Below are 9,846 nucleotides of genomic sequence, written 5' to 3' on the forward strand. Positions count from 1 at the left end.
ACTTCAGGCTAATCCTCACAATAACCCCTTGGAGTAGGTGTTCTTGTCCCACTTACAAAAGTTTAGCACTCTTTTGTAACTTGGTGTCAGTTTAGTTAATACATTTGTATTTGTACCCTTGGTTTACTTGCAAAATCCCATGCTCTTTCTACTTAATAAAGCCACAATGGCAGCAGGAAACAGATGACAAACAGAAATGGGGTAACTGAAGAGAATTAACAAGGGGACTATATATAAAGGGGTGGGCACTGATAAAAGAAACCAACAAAGATGGAATGGTACCCTGGGGTGAGGGTAAATGTGAGGCTACTCCCTAGAGGGGTTAAGGAAGGAAGTGGCCTTTACCTGACACAAACTGTGGCCTCCAGCAGAAGGATGAAGAAAATGCTAACCCATAATGACCCACAAGGAAAAGAGAGGAGGAAGGAAGTACCCATCCTCACCCTCTTCCCACCCTCTTCTCTCTTACTGGTGACTCCCATTGGCTGAGGGGGTCCACTGAGGAAATTCGTAAAGGTCAGCCTTTTGGCAAACAAAGAAGCATAGAGTAGAAGGGTCAGAAGATCTAGAGGGCAAACACTGTTTAGCACTGTATCCCATTGTTCATAAGATAGTGTTAGGTGATGGCACTAAGTGCTTTCTTTGGACTCTCTTTTCTTTTCTTTCTTTTTTTTTTTCCACACTATTTTAAATATTTATTTATTTATTTATTTTTGGCTGTGTTGGGTCTTCGTTTCTGTGCGAGGGCTTTCTCTAGTTGCGGCAAGTGGGGGCCACTCTTCATCGCTGTGCGCAGGGCTCTCATTATCGCGGCCTCTCTTGTTGCGGAGCACAGGCTCCAGACGCGCAGGCTTAGTAGTTGTGACTCACTGGCCTAGTTGCTCCGCGGCATGTGGGATCTTCCCAGACCAGGGCTCGAACCCGTGTCCCCTGCATTAGCAGGCAGATTCTCAACCACTGCGCCACCAGGGAAGCCCCTGGACTCTCATACTGGTAAAATAACTGACCCACAAAGCCTAATGTGATTCATTTTTTTTAAAAAGATGTGAATAAGAGGAGACTCAACTAACAGTGGCTTAAGCATTGAAGACATTTAAGTATCTTTTATTTGAAGAAGTCTGGATGTCAGCAGTCCAGGGCTGATTCAGCAGCTCAGTGATGTCATAAAGGACAGCATCTCTATTTCCATCTTTTTTTCTCTGCAGATCCCACTGTGTTGGTTCTTCCTATTTGTGGTTTATCATTGTTTGGTTATAGTGTGTCCACCACAGCCCAGGTCACAGAAAAGTTTGTATAGGAATTTGGGAGCAAAAAGGCAAAGGTTTTCTCTTTACAAAGCTTTGTCTTCTTATGCATGAAGCAAAATCCTGCCCAGGACCCCCAGGAAGGCTTATCCTTACATCTTATTGGTCAGAATTAGGTCATATTCACACCCCTACTGCAGTGGTATTTGAGAAAGCAAGCATATGACAAAGGGGAATTGGAGCCTTTATCATCAGCCTTGGGCCTCAGCAGCTCAAGGATAATAGCAAAAAACCTACTTATCATTCTCTCACACATTGCATAAATAAAAAATCTGAGGCTCAGAGATGTGAAGCAACTGATCCAGAGTTACATGACTAGTAATTGAATGAACTAGGGTGTCAGTATTCTGTCTGACTCAAAAGCCTATGTCTGAACCACAATATTATATTGGCATTCTAAGGAGATAGTTCTCTCGGTGAAAATACAAAGAAGACAGAGCAGAGGACTGAGGGCTGTGTTATATCCCATACGTGCTCAATATTCCTTCTCTTTGCTCTATCCTGCTCCATCTATTCATTAAGGTTACCTTGATCTCAAGACACTGAAAAGTATGGGCCACTGAGAGTTAAAGAGTGAAGTGAAGCAGCTCATAAACTTTTCACAGGAATTCCTTTTAAAAATGTTCAGTCGGGGCTTCCCTGGTGGCGCAGTGGTTGAGAGTCCGCCTGCCAATGCAGGGGACACGGGTTCGAGCCCTGGTCTGGGAGGATCCCGCGTGCCGCGGAGCGACTGGGCCCGTGAGCCACAATTGCTGAGCCTGCGCGTCTGGAGCCTGTGCCCTGCAACAGGAGAGGCGGCGATAGTGAGAGGCCCGCGCACCGCGATGAAGAGTGGCCCCCGCTTGCCACAGCTAGAGAGAGCCCTCGCACAGAGACGAAGACCCAACACAGCCAAAAATAAAAATAAATAAATAAATAAAAATTAAAAAAAAAAAGTATAGCATTGTCTAGAGTCTGTGCATGTACTTTAAAAAAAAAAAGATTCTCACTGTAGATCATTTAAAAAAAAAAAAATGTTCAGTCGTTCACTCTCCAAAAAATCTGAGATGTGCACGGGAAGTTTCCATTTTCCAACAGGAGAAGCTGAGACATTGAGTAATGCTGAGATTGGCAACACAGAACAGAAGTCACACTGCCCTGGAAGAAATGAACTTCTTTAAAAATGCCTAAAGCTAGGCTCCCTAGAGCCCCTTATTACATTTCTAATGCATTGCCTCTAGGCATTCTACATATATCTATCAATTTTATCTATCTTCAGAAGCCCACTTTTCTCTAAAATCAGTGAGGATTCTAGTATCTAAAGTCATTTAGCTCTTTTCTCTAACTTTAAAAATATAGTACTTAATAGTACTTCTTTCTCTTGAGAAAAAAATATCATTCTATTTGCTTTTAGACCTACCCACATGTCTTTCTGGAAACCATGTTTTGTATGTCCTAATTTGAAGAATTCATAAAGAAGAAAAGCTATGAGTGACTGATTACAGTCAATTTCTCATAATTTGTAATGTCTCAATTTTTAATCCCTCTGTAGAAGGAAACAGTACTTTCTGTTTCAAATTTAGATAATTGAATAGTGACTTAATGTGCAAATTGACAGGGATTGTCAGAAAAATTTCCATCGTGATGATAAGTAAAGTAATGTAATCTCTCTTTTGCAAACTCTGCCAATCATGCTAGTTTTTTCTAATTCCCCTAGAAGGAGGTGGGAAAGCTTTTGCTACCCATTTCTCTGTTGTTTGTTTTAAGTAAAGTAAATGTTCATTATGGCAAAAGTTCTTAGAGGATTTTTTTTAAAGCTTTGTTTGGTGCCCTAAAGTCATTTGAATCATGATTAATGTTTGTGTATGCTTATCATTCCTGCTATTTTAGTTACATCACTACTTAATAACTGGTATTCTAAGCCTTGTTCTTGAATTAATTATCCAAAGCCAAAGGGTTCATTTTCATCAATTTTATAGAGTAACAGATGCCAGAAGTCCTGGATTCTAGCCCTGGTGTTGCTACTAACATGCTCTGTAAACTAAGGCGAATCAGCTGACTTTTCTGGATTTGACTTTCCCCAATAGGGAACTTGAGAAAGATGGACTAGATATTTTGAGATTATTTCAAGCTTTAGAATTACGATTCCAATATTATATATAGAAAGAGCGTGATCATCCAAATTGAGGCTCAGAAATTACCAGAGTTTGGCTGGTTTTTAAATTGCACTGTCTAAGATTAATGAGCATGCATGTAGAGTCGGTATATGGAGGAAATCCTGATTCCCACAAGGATGTAACTTACAATTCACTGACTTTAAATTGCTACCAATGCCTATTAAATAAAAGAGGAAAGGGAGATGTCTTTCTCCATGTTGGAAAATTATGGAGAGGAAAGGACCTATAAACTATTTCTTGGATTCCCCCCCACTGACTCCTCCATTTGGCCTCCTGTTTCCTACCCACCTCCCTCAGCACCATGCTGTCAGCAGCTGGGAGTCAGCGGCAGGACTGGGGTTTTGCAAATGACCTCATCTTGTTTTGAATTTCTGTTTCCCATCTGCTTTTGGCAAACATTGCTGCATTTTTAATAAGTCAATCTATTTGTGATATAATTGATGAGCATTCCATTTTTTTTTTCCAGTGCTATACTGAGATTGTTTTATATTGAGGAACAAGGAAGCCTGGTTTCCTCCCCATAAGGTCTCACTGGCTCCTGCTGCCATTCATAAAAAGAACTCTGTAATTTACTTTCTCCTTCATCCCCACTTAGGCAGCATAAACCTTTTCCTGTGGCCCCTTTTTCTGGTTTGTAAAATATCTTTCTTTCTCTTTTCTCCCCTCTATTTCTGGTCTTTGCTGTAGAATCAAAGATGTTTGTGGGCCATGGAGCCCTTTCCAGTTCTCTTCTAGAGGACGCATTGTACCAGGGGACTGTCATAGGCCAATGTAGTCAGCCCTTCCACTTGAGGATCTGCCTCGTCCCTCTGCTCGTCCCTCCAGTTAGGAGAGAGAACCAGTTTCAGTCATTATCTCAGGGATTCTCCCCATTTGCTTTGTGACCTTTAATTCCCACGTTACTTTCTCTTCCTTTTCTTTAAAGATTTTTCAGCTGGTGGGTACAATTCTGGTTGTCTGTGGGTGCTTGGAGTATTGTTTGAGAGGTGAATTTGGGCTTAGCAGGGAAAAATGCTGTGATCTCTTTAGATTAACTGTGGGAGGGGAGGGGGATGGACCCTGAATGAACAACTTTATTAGTCCTTACTTCATACCCGGATAAAATTGGTCCCATCTTCCCTTGTTATACTCTTTACTCTAAGAATTCTGACACACAACGTGTTATTGCTAAAGGATTCTGGGACCCAATTTCAGCGTTGCGGGAGGAGGGTCCCCACAGCACCAAGCAAGTCTCTGCCACCACCTGAGTATCCTACAATTCAACTCAATTCTGACACAGTCTACCTGGAAAAGTGTCAGATCCTGCAGTTTAAGGGCTCAGTCCTGCACGACTGCTACGCCCTCTTCAGACGCCAATCTTGGGCTTCTGACCGACCAGCTATAGATCTGAGGTTCCATACTACTCCCTTGTTGGATTTGATTAATTTGCTAGAGCAACTCACAAAACTCAGAGAAACACTTTACTTACCAGATTCCTGGTTTATTATAAAAGGATGTAACATGGGAACAGCCAGATGGAAGAGATGCATAGGGCAAAGCATGGGGAAAGGGCACGGAGCTTCCACGGTCTCTCCAAGCATGCCACTCTCCTTGAATCTCAACATGTTCACCAACCTGGAAGCTCTCCGAAGCCTGTCCTTTTGGGTTTTTATGGAGGCTTCATTACATAGGCATGATTGATTAAGTCCTTGGTCATTGGTGAGTGAGTCAACCTCCAGCCCCTCTCCCCTCCCTCGAGGTCAGGGCGTGGGACAGAAAGTTCCAACCCTCTAATCACCTGGTTGGCTCCAGTAGCAACCATCCCCCATCCTTAGGTGAGGTCCAAAGGTTATCTCATTAACATAACAAAAATTACCCGGCTATCTCTCTCATCACTTAGGAAATTACAAGGGTTTTAGGAGCTCTGTGCCAGAAACAGAACGAAGACCAAATATATATTTCTTATTATAAATCACAATATGGCAATTGCACTTGCTTTTAGAAAGTCTTCCTGTACTCCCTCCGCATAGACCCTACGCTAACTCAACTTGAAGTTTTTAAGGACAACGACCATATATTTTTCATATTTGTATTTTCCTTAGGGCCTACCTAATATTTGGCCTGTAGATAGTGAGTGCTAATGAAGTTACACATACGTGGAAAATGACGTTGCTTTGTTTCTCTTTATCTGGCCTTCTTCCTCCTCATCTCGCACATCTGATTAACAGGTGCTGTTTTACCTTCTAATATCTCTCAGATCTGTCCATGCTTCTTCCTGCAGCCTGAAAGCCTTCCTTTCTCTTCTCTGTCTGATAAAACCACTTATCCTTCAAGTAATCTCTACTGAGAATAGTTTTCTTGTGCCTTTTTGCCCTTACTCCAAGCCACGTTAAATTCCTCTCCTATGTGCTCCTGCCAAACTCTGGGAATAGACCCTTCAAAGCACTTACTACTTTGTGCCACTACTATTGGTTTTCTTTCCACCTCTCTCCCACATCCTGAGCTTCTTGAAGGCAGAAGTGTAGCACTTGGCAGTAACAGAGGCACTCAGTAAATGGCTTTTGAATGAACGAATAAAATGATTTGGAGGTGAAAGAGTGAAAAACTCAGATATTTTGTTACCCAAAGTGTATCCAAGACAAAATTCTGTGTTACATTATGACCCTGACAGTTCATTAGCTAATGTTTTAACTTAAATAATGAAATGTTTCCCTAGAAAAATGCACTGCCATGAGTTTGATTACTTCACATTCGATTTTCATTATCACTCTTGTCTTCATTGGGAAAGATCATTCCTTTCTTTCTCCAGAGAGGATGCAATGAGTAACTTTATGCTGTTCTGATAAACTTACGCAGTTTACAGGAAGACAATTCTAGTTAGAAATTCAAGAAGCCATAACCAAGAATTTCATAACCCACAGGGATAAAATTTCTCAGACAGAATATGGTAGATTTCTGTGTACTCACTGATTTTCCCACTCCAAAGAAAACTGTTTGCTCTGAGTGGTAATCATTTTCTGTAAAATCATTTGCATAAAAATGGAATGGAAAAAGCATAAGAATAGCACAGAAGACCCAGAAACGTTGTCTTCTCTCTATATTTTAATCACTGTCCCCATGAAAGTTTTGCTTCACAAATGATTTTATTTTGAGTCTATGTTAGAAATTACTTAGTTGAGTGATGTGAATATTTAAAGGCAAAATATATGCTGAAGAAATATAAAAACAATTTTCTGTATGTGTTCTCACTTTTAGTTTTAGTTTTGTTCTTGTTGTTGTCATTTGTTTGTTTTGTTTCAGATTTTACTATGGTTCACGGGGTGTTCTCATTTTTGTTTTTTCTTGATTGGGCTCAGATTTGAAACAAATTGCACTTCCAAAGTCCAACCAAAACACACACAAAATCACTTACATGTGCTTACACTTTTTCTTAGTTCACCATGTTTTCTCTAAAGGAAGTAAAAATAATGAGATTGCTAATTTATATTTTGCATTCTATAAGTATGTGACTTTTAACCTGAAGCATAATCTAATGTGAAATTATTTTAAATGACTCTTTAAATTTCCTTTTACTACACCCTCAAATGAAAACTAAATGATATAGGCTTTATTTTTTGTTGGTTTTTTTGACATCTTTATTGGAGTATAATTGCTTTACAATGGTGTGTTAATTTCTGCTGTGTAACAAAGTGAATCTGTTATACATATACATATATCCCCATATCCCCTCCCTCTTGCGTCTCCCTCCCACCCTCCCTATCCCACCCCTCTAGGTGGTCACAAAGCACCAAGCTGATCTCCCTGTGCTATGCAGCTGCTTCCCACTAGCTATCTATTTTACATTTGGTAGTGTATATAAGTCCATGCCACTCTCTCACTTCATCCTAGCTTACCCTTCTCCCTCCCCATGTCCTCAAGTCCATTCTCTACATCTGTGTCTTTATTCCTGTCCTGCCCCTAGGTTCTTCATAGCCTTTTTTTTTTTTTTAGATTCCATATATATGTGTTAGCATATGGTATTTGTTTTTCTCTTTCTGACTTACTTCACTCTGTATGACAGACTCTAGGTCCATCCACCTCACTACAAGTAACTCAATTTCGTTTCTTTTTATGGCTGAGTAATATTCCATTGTATATATGTGCCACATCTTCTTTATCCATTCATCTGTCGATGGACACTTACATTGCTTAGATGTCCTGGCTATTGTAAATAGAGCTGCAATGAACATTGTGGCACATGACTCTTTTTGAATTATGGTTTTCTCAGGGTATATGCCCAGTAGTGGGATTGCTGGATCATATGGTAGTTCTATTTTTAGTAAAACTAAATGATATAGGCTTTATTGTGGGTTGAGTTTTATTCCTGCTTAAATTCAGAGGCTAATTAATCATAGAAAGGCTTTTAGAAAAATTCATGGTGTTCAAAATCCTTGAGGAAAAATTTTTCTTTAATTTTTTTATTATAGTAAAATACACATAAAATTTACTATCTTAACCATTTTTAAGTGTAAGTTTCAGTGATATTAAGTATATTTGTATTGTTGTGTAACAATCACCACCATCTATCATCAATATTCTTTTCATCTTGTAAAACTGAAACTCTACACCCATTAAAAAATAACACCCCATTCTCTCTTTCCCAGCCCTGGTAACTACCATTCTATTTACTTTCTGTCTCTATGATTTTGACTACTCTAGGTACCTCATATAAGTGGAATCATACAGTATTTGTCTTTTCGTGGTTGGCTTATTTCACTTACCATAATGTTCTCAAGATTCATCCATGTTGTAGCGATGTCAGAATTTCCTTCTTTTTTAAGGATGAATAATATTTCATTGTATATTTATATACCACACTTTGCTTATCCATTCAGCTGTCAATGGACACTTGAGTTGCTTTCACATCTTAGCTATTGTTAATAATGCTGCCGTGAACGTGAGTGTACAGTATACATCTTTGAGACCCACTTTCCTTTCGTTTTTGTATTTAGTTTACTGTGGGGGCTGAAATGTTTTAATTCTCTTTTCATTTCCTTTTGTTTATACTCTATAACTGTTTTCTTTGGAATTACCTTGGGGATTACATCCTAAAGTTACAACATTCTAGTTTGAATTTATACCAGCTTAACTTCATTAATATACAAAAGCTCTACCATTTGCAGCTCTTTCTTCACTACTTTCAGTTACTGATGTCACAAAATTATATCTTTGTACTTTGTGTGTCCAAAAATATAAACTAATAATTTTTAATGCATTAGTCTCTTAAGTTATGTAGAAAATAATATGTGGAGTTACAAACCAAAGTTATAATAATACTAGCTTTTAAACTAATTTTTTACTGTATTAGTCTCAAATCACATAGAAAACAAAAAGTGGCATTACAAACCATTATTACAATAATACAAGTTTTATAATTGTCCACATATTTACCTTTCCTGAGATCTTTAATTTTTCATATGGTTTCTAGTGTTCTTCCATTTCAACCTGCAGAACTCTCTTTAGGATTTCTTGCAGAGCAGGTCTAATTGTAACAAATTCCCTCAGCTTTTGTTTATCTGGGAATATCTTAATTTCTACCTCACTTTTGAAGAACAGTTTTGGTGGATAGAGAATTCTTGGTTGACAGTTTTTTTCTTTTGGCATTTTAAATATATCAACTTAAAGCCTTCTGGCCTCCAAACTTGCTGATGAGAAGTCTGCTAATTATCTTGTTAATGATCGCTTATGTGTGATGAGTTACTTCTTTCTTGTTGTTTTCACAATGCACTTTCTGTCTTTGTCTTTTGGAAGTTTAATTATGTGTCTTGGTGTGGGAGTGTTTGAGTTCATTCTATTTGAAATTTGTTGAGATTTTTGCATGTTTATATTCATGTCTTTCACCAAATTTGGTAAGTTTTGAGGCTTTATTTCTTCAACTCATCTCTCTACCCCTTTCTCTTTTCTCCTCTGGTTCTTCCACAATGCACATGTTGATTGGTGGTGTCCCATAGATCTCTTAGACTCTTCACTTTTCTTCAATCTTTTTTCTTTTATTTCTTCAGACTTGATCATTTCAATTGTTCAGTCTTCATTTGCTGATTCTTTCTTCTGCCTGCTCAAATCTGCCTTTGAATCCCTAGTGAAATTTTTATTTCAATTATTGTACTTCTCAATTCTAGAATCTTTTTTTTTAGGTCATATCTCTTCATTGCTATTTCCATTTTGTTCATATAGTGTTTTATTGACTTTCTCGTGTCTTCCTTTAGTTCTCTGAGCATTTTTTTCTTGATGGACTTTTTTTTTTTTTTTTTTTGAGTAAGATTGCTTTACAATGTTGGGTTACTTTCTGCTGTACAATGAAGTGAATCAGCTATAGGTATACCTATATCCTCTCCCTCTTGGACCTCCCTCCCAACCTCCCATCCCAA

The sequence above is a fragment of the Balaenoptera acutorostrata genome, chromosome 5, assembly GCF_949987535.1.
Source record: "Balaenoptera acutorostrata chromosome 5, mBalAcu1.1, whole genome shotgun sequence".
NCBI classification, from domain to species: domain Eukaryota; kingdom Metazoa; phylum Chordata; class Mammalia; order Artiodactyla; family Balaenopteridae; genus Balaenoptera; species Balaenoptera acutorostrata.